We start from the raw sequence: 16,776 nt of genomic DNA on the forward strand, positions 1-16,776 counted from the left end.
TAGCCGGGCTGATTTCTTTTGTTTTCACGCTTTGGCGAACACCAAAACAAAAGAAATCAGCCCGGCTAACCGGGCCAGCTCGGCTGATGTAATCAGGCCCCAAGTATAGTAAAATTTCCCATAAATTCTGGCGAGCGGTGTACCGCGCGAAATATTGAAAAACATGGCAGACGAGAGGCAGACGACAGTTCAAGTTTGGTTCGCGTTTTCGCGTGGTAGATTGATAGTTTTAGCATCTATGAGTAGAAACGCGATCGTGATGGATACATACTTATAAGATGGCAGAAAGTACAGTCACTACGAGGGCATTTTATGGGGACAATTCAAAGAGGTACCTGCACGTCACTTAATCAGCTGTTTTGTTGATTTTCATTTATAACTACTACTAGTTTGTTTAATTTTCTGGCTGTAGAACGAATGAAGCTTGGCAACAAAAGATGAGTAAATTGGAGAGATGTGCCAGGGAATTCGGAGATCACCCGATTTTACTTGAACGTCAAAGGTACGCCCAACTTTTTAGTATATTTGAGAAAAATCATTACCACGTTTGAAATTATGCAAATGTTATTCATCGGTAAGAATCAAACATCTTGGGGAATGAAAATTTTCAACCCCCCTTCAAATTTTGCATGTGGTTAGGCACTCAGTGGGGATGCACAAAAATGCCCTTGTTAAAAGTTGCAGCGCTCCTGTTGCCATGGTAACAATGACTGCTTGTTCTAGGCCTGGAGCCTCATTTTCATATAAAAAATATCGCAAAAGAAGTGTAAAATGTTTATTTGTCTATCTCAAGCTACATGCAACATTACAGATTGGTACTTCTACCATACATAGTGACATCATTCATCTTTACTTTGGTGCATTCTATTTTTCCTTGGAGTGGATGTGAACACACCAATAGATTATTTATTTTGGTACAGTTTTGGTCACTTGTGCTGTAGGGTAAAACAGGGAAAACGTTTGTCTAAATTTCTCCAAAAGTACACCAATTCTGGAACTGAAACTATGCACGTAGTTCATGGTTATAATATTCTAGTTTTTAAAATTAATGTGTAAAAATCTCTGCGGGCCAGCCTGTACTTTTCATAGTGGCAATTCGCGAACGAAGCTAAAAAATCAGATATTGCATAAATTGGCAATGTTTACATCTAATGTTCTTAACAACAAATGTTTCACACAAATGAAAAGTGCAAGACTTTGAAAGAATGTTATCTTCTGAGCAATATCCTGAAGAGAGATCTTGCCTCTAGTTTTAATATTTATAAATATTAAAATAAATAAAACTTTATTTACACAGGGTAGCCCATTCAGCTCAAGGCTGGTTTCCATAGGGGCCCTGTTTCTTAAAAATAAATTACATCAAAATTCTCAATTATTTATATATATGACTAGGATTTTAAAACTACATTGACAGCCTAAGACCACAAAGTGAAAACTCAGTTAGGACCTAAAATAGTAGATAAAAGATGAAGTTAAGATAAAAAGAAATGTCTTGCTCGGCGGCAGAATGTTTGAATGTTTTCACTCTTCACAATGTTTAAAGGAAGTTTATTAAAAATTTCTGTGCCAGTAAAAAGAAAGGTCCTTTTCCCAAAATTTTGTTTCACTTTTGGTAGGTATAGCCTCATACTTTGCCTTGTGGAATAGTTGTGAATATTCGAAAATCTGGTGAAATATGATGAAAAGTAACTAGGAACTAATGAGTGAGGACAGAGAAAAATGAGTTTAGCCTTGTGGCAATAGCATCTACTGGAAAGATTCAGCCATTGCAGCTGCTCTATTGCTCAAGATGAGCGAAAGCAATGTGTAATAATCCATGCAGATCTATTTTGTAAGCGCTGTAGTTGATCTATACCTTGCTGTAGAAGGTTACTCCAGGCAATGTTACAGAAATCAAATAAGGGAAGAATTAAAGCATTATGAACAAGTGTTGCTGCCTCCTTTGTGACGAAACTTCTAATACAGCCCAGAATACTAACTCTTGATGCCACCTTTTTACACACATAGTCCACGTGAGCCTTGAACAACTCAGTATCGCCTTATTGCAACAAATGGAACAGGGATTTTATCACAATAATTTTCTACAAATTTAGCTTTGCGTGTGGATAGTGAGTAGTTTGAAAGGTGGAATTACAACATGATTTCATTGAATCTTTCATTTTGAACTTTGTTTTGATTTTTTATTGATCAAGACATGGAAGGAAACATTGACTGACTCAATTGCACTGCGGCGGTGACAAGTCTCTCGATATCATATCTTGTGCAAATTTTCTGACAGTTTTCTAACAGTTTTCAAATGATTCGAAATGTCTCAGATTCGAAACATCTCAGTTCCTGTCACCGGGAAATGACAACTGCTTGAACCTGCTCTTTGTAAAAAGAAGCAATATGTTGTACAAATTGATATTGTGGTAACTGGGTTTTATGTGTAGTACTACCACTGACAAGTTGCAATTTACATGTATACTCTCACTCTCAGTGTTTATGAAAGTTCAGTCAAATGAAGGTTTTCCTCCCTTTTCTTTTTTTGGTTGTTTTACTTCAGAATGCATGGCAATCTGCTGAAATATTGAAAAATGTCCATTTTTCCTCTTCTTTGGAGCAACCTGATAGAAACTTCATGGAGAAAGCCATTGTCACGCCATTGTGATAATGTACATGTTTATGACAAATGACGGGTGTTACGATAGTTTCGTGTAGATCAGCCAGCTTCAACATGACTTTGTTTCAAATGACAGACAAGTATATTGGTGTATCGTCAAAGGATTTCGGTTTGCTCAAATTCACATGAAAGAAGGTACAGTTCTCGGAATCTTGATGATATGTACACGATTTAAGTTACATGATTGTAGTTACGTTGGTTAGTCCTCCATGTAATATTTTTTTAAAATATTACAGCTAGAGGTGGGATTTCTCTTCGGGATATTGCTCAGAAGATAACATTCTTTCAAAGTTTTGCACTTTTCATTTGTGTGAAATGTTTATTGTTGATAACATTAGGTGTAAACATTGCCAATTTAGGCAATATCTGATTTTTGAGCTTCGTTTGCGAAATGCTACTATTAAAAGTAGAGGCCGGCCCGCAGAGATTTTTACACATTTAAAAACTAGAATATTACAACCAACTAAGTGCATAGTTACGTATGATGCAGAGCGCTATTTATGCAATAGCGAAAATCAGACCTGAAAAAAATCAGGCCTGTACGGGACTCGAACCACTTACCTCTGCGATACTAGTGCAGCGCTCTACCAATTGAGCTAACAAGCCAACTGGGAGCAGGCCGTTAAGTTTATTCTTAATAAACCCGTGATGATAAATCAGATACAAATATGAACTTTCATATATTCAAATATGAACTTTCATATATTCAAATATGAACTTTCATATATTCAAATATGAACTTTCATATATTCAAATATGAACTTTCATATATTGAAATATGAACTTTCATATATTCATTGTATCTAAGTGCATAGTTTCAGTTCCAGAATCAGTGTACTTTTGTTTAGCTTTAGTTATTTATTTTTTGGCAAATGTTTCAACCACTTTTAGTATCTAATAGCTGAATAATTTTGACTGGATAATGACATTACTGCCATGTCCAAAATGTCCCTGTCTAGGATGTCAAACATATTCTAATGTTTTAATAAAAAATGTTTTATTGCAATTTTCTATTAGTTTAAAAACATTTTCCTGAAGGCAATTTGCTTTTTCGTCATTGTTTTTTTTATCCATGAACTGTGTACATAATACATATTAAGTATGGGGCTGTGCGGCGCGGAAATCCTACCCTCATGTCATCTTTAGTTACAAATGGTCCCTACACAATTCCAATTTACACCTTTGGCTTAAAAAAATTTAATATGTCACCAAATTAAGATGTACGATTATGCTATAATTAATCAGTGAACTAAACAATTTAGATAAAGATAAAAATGATCATATAAACCAGGAGTTTAATGGGAAATTTTTTTATTAACTTAACTCATTAGGAAAGGGATAATAATGATTAGAAAACAACCTAGCATGCTCCGAATCTCACTAAAATGCCAGCATGGACTAGCTTTTATATTTTGCTTCCTATTTACTTCCTTTTCCTCAAAATACAGCACCCCAAGATCCATGAGGTTGTGTGCAGGTAGAACCAATGTTGCATTGGGGTATTGGGGTCTATTAGAGACTGCAAAAAAAAAAAAAAAAAGAAAAAAAAAGCAGATGGAAGCTGAAAACCATGTGTAAAACCATCAAAATGATTAAATTTCCCCATCCCTGTTATCAAAACCCTAATGCAGTGAGACAAGAGAAATGTAAAACCTAAATAGGAAAAACCGAAAACCATGTCTGGTTCCAAATGCGAAACCCATTGGAATTTTTTGATAAAAACCAAAAACCATGTGAAAAGAAATGGAAAATCTGCAAACTGGAATGAGCACCAAAACCGAAAAGCAGATTTTTTTCGGCTAAAAACTGGAAACCATGTTAAAAGAAATGGAAAATCTGCAAACTGGAATGAGCACGAAAACCGAAAAGCAGATTTTTTTTCGGCTAAAAACTGAAAACCAGTCTAAAAAATAGCCAAAACTGCAAGACCAGAAATCCCAATGCCCCTCCTCATTGTGATTTGAACTTTTTAAATCTCATAGTTGCTGTTGAAGTTAGGCCTGTCCCCTAAGGTTTTATAGCTGCTGAATGTTCAGTGTGTTTCTAGTGGGTGTAAATGGGTGCTTTAGAAAAGACTGAATGTCTAATGTGTTTCTAGTGGGTGTAACGGGTGCTTTAGAAAAGACTGAATGTCTAATGTGTTTCTAGTGGGTGTAATGGGTACTTTAGAAAAGACTTACTCTGTCACTTCCACAACTCTGCATGTTCAGCTTTACTCTTATCTTTGCTAGTAATTAAAATTACAACTCAGTTGTGAAGTTACGTCCCTAACATTGATGATGTTTTTTAGGATAGACGACCCTCCACCTGTCTTTGAAACTTTCCCACGACAACAGATGGCCTTTGATTACCTCAAGACCTGTCAAGAGGTAGGTGAGCTAAAGGTTCAAGAGTTTCATTTAATTTATTCTAATTTCTGGGAGTTGAGACATACTTTTTAGCAAACATGATATTAACTATATTTTTTTGTCACCTCAAAGTTATCATTTTCTTAAAGCTTTCTTCAACTATGATGTAATTCACTGTGATTGGCAGGTAAAGTGTATAGGCCTGGTATCACTCAGAAAGGGAATTGTAATCCTCAAAGAAAAACATACCTGCAGTTTAGGGAATCTCAATGGTTAACAAAACATCAACTTCTCACGATTTTAGAATAAGAATTCTACTTTGACAAATTTGACGTAGCTGTTCCTGACACACACCAAGGCAGACAATCATTAGTGAAGGTTTACAGTTTACCTCTCATCTTAGCTAGAAAATTAATTTTTTTCTGTGCGTCAACCATTCCATAATTGATTCAGCAGAGTTACTTCACCTAAATTTTTATTTGTTTCTGAAAGAATGTCTTGGAATGTAAGTGAAGTAACTGGGTTTTTACCTTTTAACTAGCAATAGCAGTTTTTTTGGATTTGTTTTTCTCTTTCTACAGTCACTGTACTTTTGAGTTCATTCTCACTGTAAAGCAAAACTAGTTCAATGATAGGAAGTAATGAAATACTGTAACTGAGCACATTTTATAGTGAGATTTAATTTTATTACTGCATGGATAGAATGTTCATGTGTTTGCCAAAGAGAAAGACTGTGACGGAAAACTTGGCTATATTGTCGCAACTTTACCATATTTTTGGTACAAATACACAAGGTCAGGTATCACATTTATTTTACTGCAATTCTTAACAATCTTCAAAAATGCACAAATGGGTGGATCCAGAGTTTTTCTCAGGACATAGTGGGACCAGTAACAAATGACCCAGCTGATGTCTGGACTGACGAAAAGAAGAGCTAGTGCTTGAAACAGCCATGCTAAACTACCATTCTCAAGGCATCAGACATACATTTTTCAATCCTCTCTCATGTTTTTCTCCAACACAAACAAACTGCTGAGTTTTCTTATACAGGTGTAAGAAAAGTGCAGGTCATCTCAGAGGGATGGAGTGCACATCTCCTGCATCCCTGCCCTGGATCTCTCCCCTACAAGGCATGGTATATTTAAAACTTCTGGCAGTGCAAAAGCTTCGTGGGAAGGGTAGGTGAAGCTGACCAAAGAAGAGTTCAACTGACCTTTACGCAGATTCTAAAATCTCCAGTACAAATAGCTCGAAATGAAGAAAGTTGATACAAGTGCAAAAAAAAAAAAAAAAAAAAAAAAGACAAACAAAAACCTTATTCTTTCCTTGTCATTCCTGATATTTCTTTTTTCAACTTGGCAGGATATGCTCGCCAGAGGACAGAAATTATTATGAAGTGATACCAGAAGGTACTCTTAAATCTGAGTATCATTTTAATTGTTTAATACATATTTTTAAAATAGTCATTCATAGACTTCATTCTTTCACTTCCAAGATCTTATTGGTAAGCCTCTTTACTGTACTCTCTACAATTCTTGTGATGTTAGTTTGGAGAATTTGTTGTTGGATTGACTATTCTCATCAGTTGTCTGCTTGATATTGAATTGATGTTGTAGAGAGGTATTCTGTTATGGTCACTCAGTTGGGAGTTAAGGAGTTAATTGGGAGTGAAACTGTTGAAAACTGAGACAGCAAATTGTTCTAGATTGGCAAAATACTGTTGAGATGAAGAAGGTGGCCATTGTAGTTGTTGATAACAAAATAGAGGTTTGGGCCCAGTTGTTCAAAGGCTGGTTAGTGCTAACCCAAGGTTAAATTCTAATCAGGATTCTTTGTTCCTTTGTTCAAAAGCCTTTCTTACAACAGATGAGTTTCTCTATTCTTTGAAGGATGTTCAGTCATCAAATTGTTGACAAAAAGAATTGCACTGAATTTTTTTTTAAAGCTTCCAGATCTTAAATCTGATTTCGCACTAACCCTAGGTTATCTTAACCCACCTTTGAACAACCTGGCCCTAGCAACTATATTGTGGAGTTGGTTTGACATCTTACACTTAAGATTGTCGCAATATTATTGACCTTTGAATGATCCTAGGGGCTGCCTGCCGACTATACTTTGACCTGGAATTCAAAACTGAATTTAATCCACAAAAGGATGGAGCCAATATGGTAGACATTTTCATCAAGGTGAGTAAAAGACAGTTGATTAAAGGCAAGAGAATAAATGCGGACAAACAAGAGATTACTTTCCATTGCTGAGTAAATGTGTGTGGCGGAAGGTCTGCATAGGGAAAAACTGTGTTGAAGGTCTAGTGCACCACCCAATGTCAGGTAATACTCAAGACTTATGGTACAGTTTTTCTCACATGGACTGATCTACACCAGTAAATAACTTAATATCTATTTTTTCTGCTCTGGAGCAAACGACACAGGATAAATACTAGACAGTTGTATGTATTGTAAAAGGCTGTACTCGATCAGATCCTAGGATTTAAGATTCAGGTCCCCTGATGCTTTAAAAATAATTTTTAATGAAATAACCCAGGTAATGCAAATGTATCAGGCGAACTCTGGGTTGTAACTAGAGAATTCTCTGAAATGTTTGCTCAGTGAAAACCCCCTAGCCTGATCTGTCATTCCTGGGGAGCATTAAACCCTAGCCTGATCTGTTGTTTCTGAGGAGCTTTAAACCCTAGCCTGATCTGTCATTCCTGGGGAGCATTAAACCCTAGCCCGATCTTTCATTCCTGAGGAGCATTAAAAGGAGGACATAATTTATTATGGAATGAATATAAATATTTTTTTTTCTTTTTCAGTATGTTTGTCACCACCTGAAAAACATTTATGGTGTTGATTGTAACAGGAAATATAATAGATTTGGATTCAAGGTTAGTTTCTAGTAATGAATGCTTCTTTCCATGCAAATGCATGATTCAGATAAGATTTCTTATTATCCTTGGGAAGTGCTATTACTATTTTCTAGGATATACTGGTGATTAAAAAATGGTAATTGATCAACTTAGTTGCTCTCTTCAGTGCAAGTGAAAGTATTCCTGAGGTCTAACATACTTGGGATTCCAACAATTTTAATGATAATTATCACTTTAAAAATATAGAGATACTTTATTCCAGAGCCTGGTTTGGTCTTTTCAGATGTTTCAAAGAGAAATGCTCCTCTTTCATTCAGTGTATCATGCTGAAGTACAACCATGTTGTTCATGTATCAACAGTTTTTTCCTCTTTGTTTTAAGGTTTTGGCCTCCTTTTGTTGTTTCAATAGCTTCTCTCAGTTTCCTCTTTGACTTTGGCCACTGCTGTTGTTCAGCTAAGGTGATAAAGTAACATTGTCAGTGGAAATTTAGGTCACAATGACCCAACCAAACCCTGACCTTAACATGGTATCTCTTTACCTATAATTTATTCACATTGCCAAAATCACAAGAGAACTTCATTTCTAAATAATAATTTTGATCCGTTGATCTATATAATTACTCTGTAATTTCCTGAGTCATTAACCAGTAAATTGTTGTTCATTTGTTTTCAGTACTTCCTCTAAGTTTTCGAGACATCTGATCTTCCACTTACCTGGTGCTGTATTTAAAGATAACATTCATGCAGCTGGTAAAATGCTGTTGTTTGTGGCACAGAAAATATTTACTCTATTATGCTACTTTAAGTAACTCAGAGTCTGCAATTCTGCAGATAATTTGAAGGATTGAGGATTTCTTGCTGTTGTCTTGTTTTGTAGTGGAACAATTTGAAGGTCTTCATTAGCCTTCAGAAAATGGATTTTCTCTGACTGCCTAATTCTCCTGTTTAATCCAGACATGAAGTTGTTGTGTATAATACTGTATTACTCAATTGAGACAATTTTTGATTTTGATCAAGATCTCTGATTTTCAGGAAACTTTGTCCGACACATTTGCACATTACTGGAAAGGAAGCTCAGAGTTGGTTCTGAGTTTTCTGCAAACAGAGATGTGGGTTCTGACTCTTATCAACCAATATGGCCAAAGAGTGAGGTCTTGACCGGAAATTGCTCTGTCCACACATCTGAAATTAATGCAAAAATACAAGAAGAGACACAACATGAAACCTTTACCTCAGGTGCAGTTTTGGACCTATTGTGTAGTGTTTGCGAAGTCAGTTTTATTATATTATTGATGTTCGTTATAAAGTATGGTTTAAATTCATCACACTGAAACAGAGAATTTGCATTGTGACCATTATGGCCCCTCATTACCAGAGCTTTTCCAGGTTTCTGTAGCTAGTCCTTGGAAGGTAAAGCACTGCTGTCAAATGGCAAGTGTGTGCATTGGGATTAATGTTTCACTGCTTGGTCATCAATTTTCTGCCCAAATTTCAAAGGAAAATATAAGAAACAACCAGAATAAGCAAATGGAATTTGAAGCATTTTCAGAAATTTTTAAAAGGAAACAAAAGTAAGGAAAATAATGAAAACACTTTCAAGAGACTTTTTCAAACACAAAGATTAGTTAGGTGAGGGTTTCCTTTACATTTACTATCCTATTTTGAGGTTTACCGAACAAAAAAATTATTCATTAAATTTTGTAAAATACAGTGACTTATTGGCTTGTGTGGTTTTTTGTAATTAGTGCCGTGAGATAACTTGGCTCTGACAGCCTTAAAGTATGCCACCTGGTCATTACAATGTTGGCATAGATATTTGACTGATGTGTTGGCAGGTAACCTTCATCACTTGGCTGAGTTTCCTGATGACCTCTTCTACCCTGAAGTGGAGAGAGTCGCTGTTCTCGTCTGTAGCACATGCACACAAAAAATCAATTTTGTTGTGAAGCTAAATTCGCAAAGTAATTGTAGCACTTTGCCTTTGTAGTTAACCTGCAAGAACTAAGAGAACTTATTGTGAAGGATGTAAAAGGTGAATTGGGGATTTTCTGTGACCAAGGTGTGTTTAATAATAAGAAAGTAAAATCAGAAGCCAATACATGTAAATGTTGCATTGATCTTGTGCAGATGAGAAAGTTGTCACTTGCTGACTTCACTAGTTTTAACTTTCAGGGGTTTATACAAGAAATAGAAACTTTCGAATTTTCAAGTCAACAAAGATAGGAAAAGATTCTCATCTGGTTCTCTCCAGACAGAACACCTATAAGGTATATAATGAAATTATTCTCTGTTGTGCCTTTATTATTAACACATGTCAGATGGAGAGAGTTTGACCACATAATTCGTGTCTTGTTTGTCACGTAACAGCCTAGCTTCAAAAATGTGAAAGGAAGTTTCTCCAAAGATTCTGAGTACTTGCTATTTCTTGATTCACTAGTATCCAATGTCAGGTGAGCACACAACTTGTTTGACAAGTGTGATGACAAATCTGAGTCTTCAACCGGTGTAACTTTTTAAAAAATTAATTCAATCTATAATTAGTGCTTCTTTCTGTTTTGTAATCCTTTCCAAACAGTATGCAAGTGGGAGGAAAAGATGTCAAAGTATTAACATGTGGCAGCTGTGAGAAATCTTGCAAAAGATCTTCTCGAATGGATGCACGCGATTCAAGTATGTTTTGTAGTTACTTACCTATCAAAAATATTTTTAAAGACGTAACGTGGAGTAAATACGGCCCTGTGGTAATTTTCTGCCGATGGAAAGATTTAAGACAAGTCAGGGAGAGGTTTGCCAGGGCTCTGGCTCTCAGTATTGGTGCTTAACCCCCTTGCAGACCAATCGCCATCTCGCGTCGCTCAAGTCCTTATTTTCCTGCAGGCAAAGAAACCCTGGCACTGAAGCGTTTGACAAAGGCTTTCTTGCTGGTCATTTAGCCCATTTTAGACTGACAGTTAGGTGACGATCAAAGGACATTTAGCCGAAAGTGATCAGACAGTTAGCCGACAATCAAACAACAGTTAGCTAAAAGTTGACGGACTGTTAGGCCATTGTTGACCGATGTGTTAGTTGGAGCAGATTCTATACCGCTTCTGTGGTCTCTTTTTTCAGTGATGTTAAAGAAAGTTGATCACAAGAAGGAAGTTTGTCTTTAGTTAAATTCTTCTCCTTGTTGCTAGGTTCCCTTTCTCAGCATGGATATGAACACTCCCCTTATCCTGAAATTGACAACTTTATCTTAAGTGTTCTCACCAAGGGTGGAGTACAGGGTCAAATCAGGAGATGGGTTTATTTTCCACAAGGTACCGTCTTAGACAGAAGCTTTTACATATAAAAAATATTTATATATATTAATGATTATACGTTTACAGGTAAAAACAAGCGATATAATATCCCGACGTTTCGGCGACTTCATGACGCCATTATCAAGGGTACTTGATAACGGCGTCATGAAGTCGCCGAAACGTCGGGATATTATATCGCTTGTTTTTACCTTTCTATGTATTACTAAATCTTCGTTAATATGGATTACACGTTTGTCCATAAAAGAGTCATCTTTAGGAATTGAAGTCGCAATCAGTTCTACTTTTTCCATTGAATGCTCTTCCAAGTGAGTCACAGATCACTTGTTTGTGAGCTAAGCAAAAAAGTAGGCTATTACAAAGGGAAACATGCGCGATTGGTTGAACAACAATCTCGAAACTACATTTTGTCTAAACCGAGCCTTCAAAAAAGCCTCTAAGTCTCAGAGACAGTTCCTCTCTTTCATTTTTTTCTTTTTGTCTTTAAGTATTGACTGGTACTGTTTATTTTTAGCTTGATATGGGATGATGCTACTGGATCACTTATTTCTAAAGCATTAGAACAGATAGGAACATTATATCAATATTTATGTTGTGCATACATTCAGTTCAGTCTGAGGCGTGGCTCTGGACAAGGAATGTAAGGAACAGGAGATCAGCTGTTCCTTCAAATTCAGTGAATCAGGCTGTGATGAGTGCAGAGAATTTCCAGAGATAAGGTCTAAGCTGACAAATTTCTTTTTATTCAACAGGAAAGTTAATCACTTATGATGTTATTAATAACCGTTGGTGTGAAGACATCGGAAGAGCGCACAAGAGTAATAACGTGATGTAAGCCATTAAGCCACTCTTTCAGTAATGATTAACAGGCAGATTCTGTTTCCGTGCATCTGTTCAGTAATAGATCACAGGTAACGTCAAAATGTGGTAAGAACATAGAGTCTTTCCACATCTGAACGTCTTCTGTGATCTATAACTGCAACATGAAATCTATTTATTTTTTATTGTTAGAGAGCAAATAATGTAAATGGTGACGTCATCTATGCGTCTGTCCTCTAATAGATCATAAGTAAGAACCAATCAGAATGCACGTGTTATTCAGCTTATCATATAAAGTGCATGTATTTTCTTTGCCTTGCAATGTGTTTACTTCCGGTTTGGATCACGACGATTCTACTGCATGGCGTTTATGTTGTTGACATGAGTTACAGTTGTCAACTTACAACCACATTTCATTGCAAGTGGTGAATGATGGAGGCTATCCAAACTTCTTTGAAAGAAAATGAGGTTAATAAACAAAATATCATCTATGAATTATAAGAAAGGTGAATCAATGATTATGGAAAATACACCAACACGCAGTTAATTTTTCTTTATATTAGGATTGTGACAGACTTGAGACTTGGTGTTTACTACCAGAAATGCCACGACCCCGACTGTAGAGGGATTGACTATCGTTCCCCTGGTATGTTCTGGCTGCCGAAAACACATCATTTTGTAGGATTTGTCGGGGAGCAGACTTAAAATCGAGAATGCGGAAGAACGATTCGGGAGAGTTCTCGCACAGATTCCCATTGAAATGCAAATTATGACAGGGTCTTTTTCCAGGAACTGGAGAACTGACCTTCAGTTTCAATCTACCTAACTATTTAATCTCTATTTATCTAATCTATCTATCTATCTATCTATCTATTTATTCAGATTTTTACCAGCATTATTCTAGCTTTTTACAATCCTTCAACAAGATAGCGAAGATAGTCAAGAGGCGCTCACTCTTAAAATTATAAGAAAGATGTGGATTTTTGCGAAAAATTTTCTAGACTTAGCAAAAGTATGGAAATAAAGATGGAGCCTTAAAGGTCGGCACACACGAGGGTACTAGTCCGTGCGACTAGTCCGTGCAACTAGTCCGTGCGACTAGTCCCTGCGACTAGTCCGTGCGACTAGTCCCGGCGACAAGTCTTTGAAGGGTTTGCACGAGGGGACTGGTAGCAGGGACTAGTCCCTTAAGGCGTTCACACGAGGGCACTCGATTGCACAAGAACATAGGAAAATGAAGAGGCAAAAGATGTTTCTTAGTCTGGGGCGTTACGCGAAAACAATAAAAATTTGGTAACTTTTCACTGGAGCACTATTAAACATCAACGCAAATGAACTACACTTATTCAGTCGGATTATTCATGCTTTTACGTGTTCCGTTTTTGTTTTTGTTTTGTTTTTTTATTTTTAACAGACAGAGTCAAATAGGGTAAAATTTCCATCAAACGGCTACAAGACATCTGTATATGTTTACAAAACTATAAATAGTTTTTTTTCTTTAGTTGAGAAATCTATAATTCAGGGAAAATTCATAGAAACTGCAATGTTTACATATACTGGAAGTCACGCATCATACTGACCCGTGATTGGCTTATTTACCGTTTAGTCGCAGGGACTGGTTGCACAAACAGTTCACACGAAGGGACAAACATTTGTTTCATGCGACGGGTCCCAGCGACTGGTCGCACGAATTCAAACCAGTTTGAATTCGTGCGACCACAGAAATGTGTAGTTCACACGAAGGGACTTGTCGCTTGAAACTGGTCGCTGAGACTAGTCGCAGAGACTAGTCCCCTCGTGTGTGCTGGCCTTAAAAATAAACGGGGAAAAGTCTGGGGTCAATTCCTAACGACGAGAAGTGCCTAACTAAATTTCACATTCATTCATTAATTACTCAAACATTGGGAAAGCTTTATCGGTTGCGTTATTTGTGGAAGCATTGAGGGGATAAAAGACTTTTTATCATATAAACTAGTCATAGCCTACTGTCTTATTTTCAAAAAAAGCAATTTGCAAACCCTGTATCGTTTGGTTACTTTCAGAAAAGCCTATACCACAGGAAATCAATCCGTTGTCAAGTTCTGAGGTAGTTGAATAATCACACTCCTGTGTTAAAAATTTCAATACGATTCATTAAGTGTAGTTTACGCCAATTAATCTCATAGCTCTTTTGTTAATTCATTTAAAAATCTTTCAAAACCGTTTATTTTCATTTTTCAGTTTGACGAGTTTTCAACTAATGATTTTGATGACCAAGAGCTTTGTAAGTTGTTATTTGAATGCGAGCAGAGGCTAAATGATTCTAGGAATGATGAAATGGAAAAGATGCTTAATACAAACGAGAACAACTTGGACGAAGATTGTGTCCCAAGAAATAAACAAAATGTAATGCAATTTGACAATAGTGGTTGTGTTACGCAACCTAAAGTTGGTGATTGTGACTTCGGTAATGACTTGGACGATGCATTAATGCGTGAGCTTCAGATTCCACACCACAGTTGGGATAGCGAGGGTGCAGTTTCACATACAAGAAGCCTTAGGGATCACAATAAGCATTCGTGACAATCTTGTCAGGATAATGGGAATTACACAAACCAAATATGGAAGTTATCAGACGAGGGAAGAAACAAAACCAAATTAAATAAAACGGCTGGAATGGACCTCTCACCAAATTATGCGATTTGTCAGGATGAAACACAAGCAAGAAGGAATTGAAAATAGATGTGTGGTAGGGTATTACCTGAGAATTATTGCGCTTATGATGCAAGGGAAACATTTTTATCAAATGAGGAAGTTTCTGAGTGGTTAGATGAAGAGTCTCTTGGTGATTTAGAGTTGTCCATGGCTGCAGAGGAGGCCGAAATTGTGCCTTAACTCCAATGTATCCGATCAGTTTAGCACACCAGTTTTTTTGTTTTTGTTTTTTTTTTTGATAACTCTCTTTCTCAGGAAAAACTTTTGAGATAGTGTTTGTTATTTTTAAGCCGAACTTGATGTTGTCCTGCAGAGCCCTGATTTTAAAGTTAGTTTGGAGAGGTGTTTTCTAAGTCCAAAACCGAGTGATAAACGATGTAGCACTGAGATATCTCAATTTTCAAATGTGATAAGCTGGTTTTAAAGAAAAAGCTTATAAATAGAGAAGCTTTTAAAAGAAGCTATGAGAAACTAAATAAAGAACCAAAATAAGGAACATAAATAAAGAACCTAAATAAAGAAGCTTGAAAACCACTCGCGGTCGGCTCGTGATTTATAAGCTTTCCTCGTCTTTTTTCAACATCCCCAATTACTTTATCATGTTATAGAGCCCGGAGAAAACGTTTTTTATTGCTTTTAATGACATAACTAGTTGTTACCTATCAAATGCAGGCCCTATGGTAGAGCGTCCGCTCAGAACCTGAATTGACCAATCAGAGGATGCGTACTGTGTTTACTTGTCATAAAACCTCATAGAATGGATGGCCTAATCAAGGTGTTCAGTTAGTAAAACCAAACGGAATATTAAACTGTGCGATAGTGGTAAAGGAGTGATTAAACGAGGGAGAATTGGGTTGCCGTCGCTGATCGTGTCTTTTACAATTTGCAATTTGGTCTCAAATCATACATGTGATTTCAAAATAAAGCACTGACTGACAACCAGACTGAGTGATCTAACAAAGCTTTATTTCCCTGTATTCATTATGTTTGGACGTAAGGCAAGAAAACTGGGTCTAGTTCATAAATTCGGCTAACTTCTTGAGCATAATCTAGAAGAACAGACAAAATCTATATCCATGGCAACAACATACCTCAAAATGATCAATCCAATTTTCTAAGTTTGTTGGTTTTACTGTATGGTCACTATTGATGTAGTTTTCTAAATTACTGTAAAAAGCCTTGAGAAGCCTCCTTTGGTTAAAATGTCGTTGAGGTCTTTTTTCTTTCTCAAACTCTAAGGAGCTGGTGACTCGCCGGTGCAATGTAAAACTGGCTTTTATTTTTATAAAAATGCAAAACTAGCTGAAGGCACAATTGCTGACGTTATAGCTCAGGTGTTTGAGGATGTCGTCCATAGTGACTTGAAATGAATGGAAAAGTCATTCATGAGAATATTCATTAGAAGATAATGATCTGGAAAGCTGCATACAGCCTGCTTTCTGTATATGACTTTATTGCTGTTTTAAGGCACTCTAGCTGAATCGAGGTGAGTGAGCAGCGAAAATATATTTCAGGTATTTATTTTGTTTGATATTTAAAACGTTGTACAAAGATAGATAAGATTAAATGACAGTGAATTATGACACAACATGAACCTAGTGAAGGATGGATCATTTCAGTTCCACGGGAAAAAACTTATTTTTTGCATCCATGGAATTCAAACATGGCAGTTATTTATTACTACCTCTCCATTTTTTTTCAATTGAAGGGCTGAGAGATACTCAGGCCTGTAATCAAAATCTTCGCCTAATCCTCAAAAAAGGAAGACGAGAAATTTTAAAACTGATTAACGATGTTTCCCATACTACTTTTTAATGGCTATTTCGACTTTTTTCGTAGGGATAATAACTAACAATAACAATATGTTCACATTTTTTATACAGTGAATTGTTTACCGCGACACTTTTTTTCTGGCGCTCACGCAAAAACAGAAATACGAAGAAGAAAACAAAAGCCCTTAAAAATTACATCACTGGAGAAAATGTAATTGCAAGGTGGGGAAGAAATTACTGTTTACAAAAATTTCTTTACCACCCTTCTTTTCTGGCTTAAGGGCTATTTCATAGTATTGTGATAATTTAAAT

General features: G+C 36.4%; 1 pseudogene across 1 annotated transcript; it reads left to right on the top strand.

The window, feature by feature from the left end:
- The first annotated feature begins 12 nt into the window (after positions 1-12).
- On the top strand, positions 13-15,209 carry LOC111344932 (DNA-directed primase/polymerase protein-like; annotated as a pseudogene). Its single transcript, XR_016001397.1, has 18 exons — positions 13-331; positions 413-502; positions 4,953-5,031; positions 5,713-5,804; positions 6,373-6,419; positions 7,105-7,196; positions 7,826-7,897; positions 8,554-8,630; positions 8,913-9,116; positions 9,868-9,939; positions 10,053-10,147; positions 10,248-10,330; positions 10,456-10,550; positions 11,057-11,179; positions 11,932-12,010; positions 12,562-12,644; positions 14,041-14,084; positions 14,219-15,209. The product of XR_016001397.1 is annotated as a DNA-directed primase/polymerase protein-like (transcript).
- The last annotated feature ends 1,567 nt before the right edge of the window (positions 15,210-16,776 follow it).

Source organism: Stylophora pistillata, chromosome 1 (assembly GCF_964205215.1).
Source record: "Stylophora pistillata chromosome 1, jaStyPist1.2, whole genome shotgun sequence".
Classification (NCBI taxonomy): domain Eukaryota; kingdom Metazoa; phylum Cnidaria; class Anthozoa; order Scleractinia; family Pocilloporidae; genus Stylophora; species Stylophora pistillata.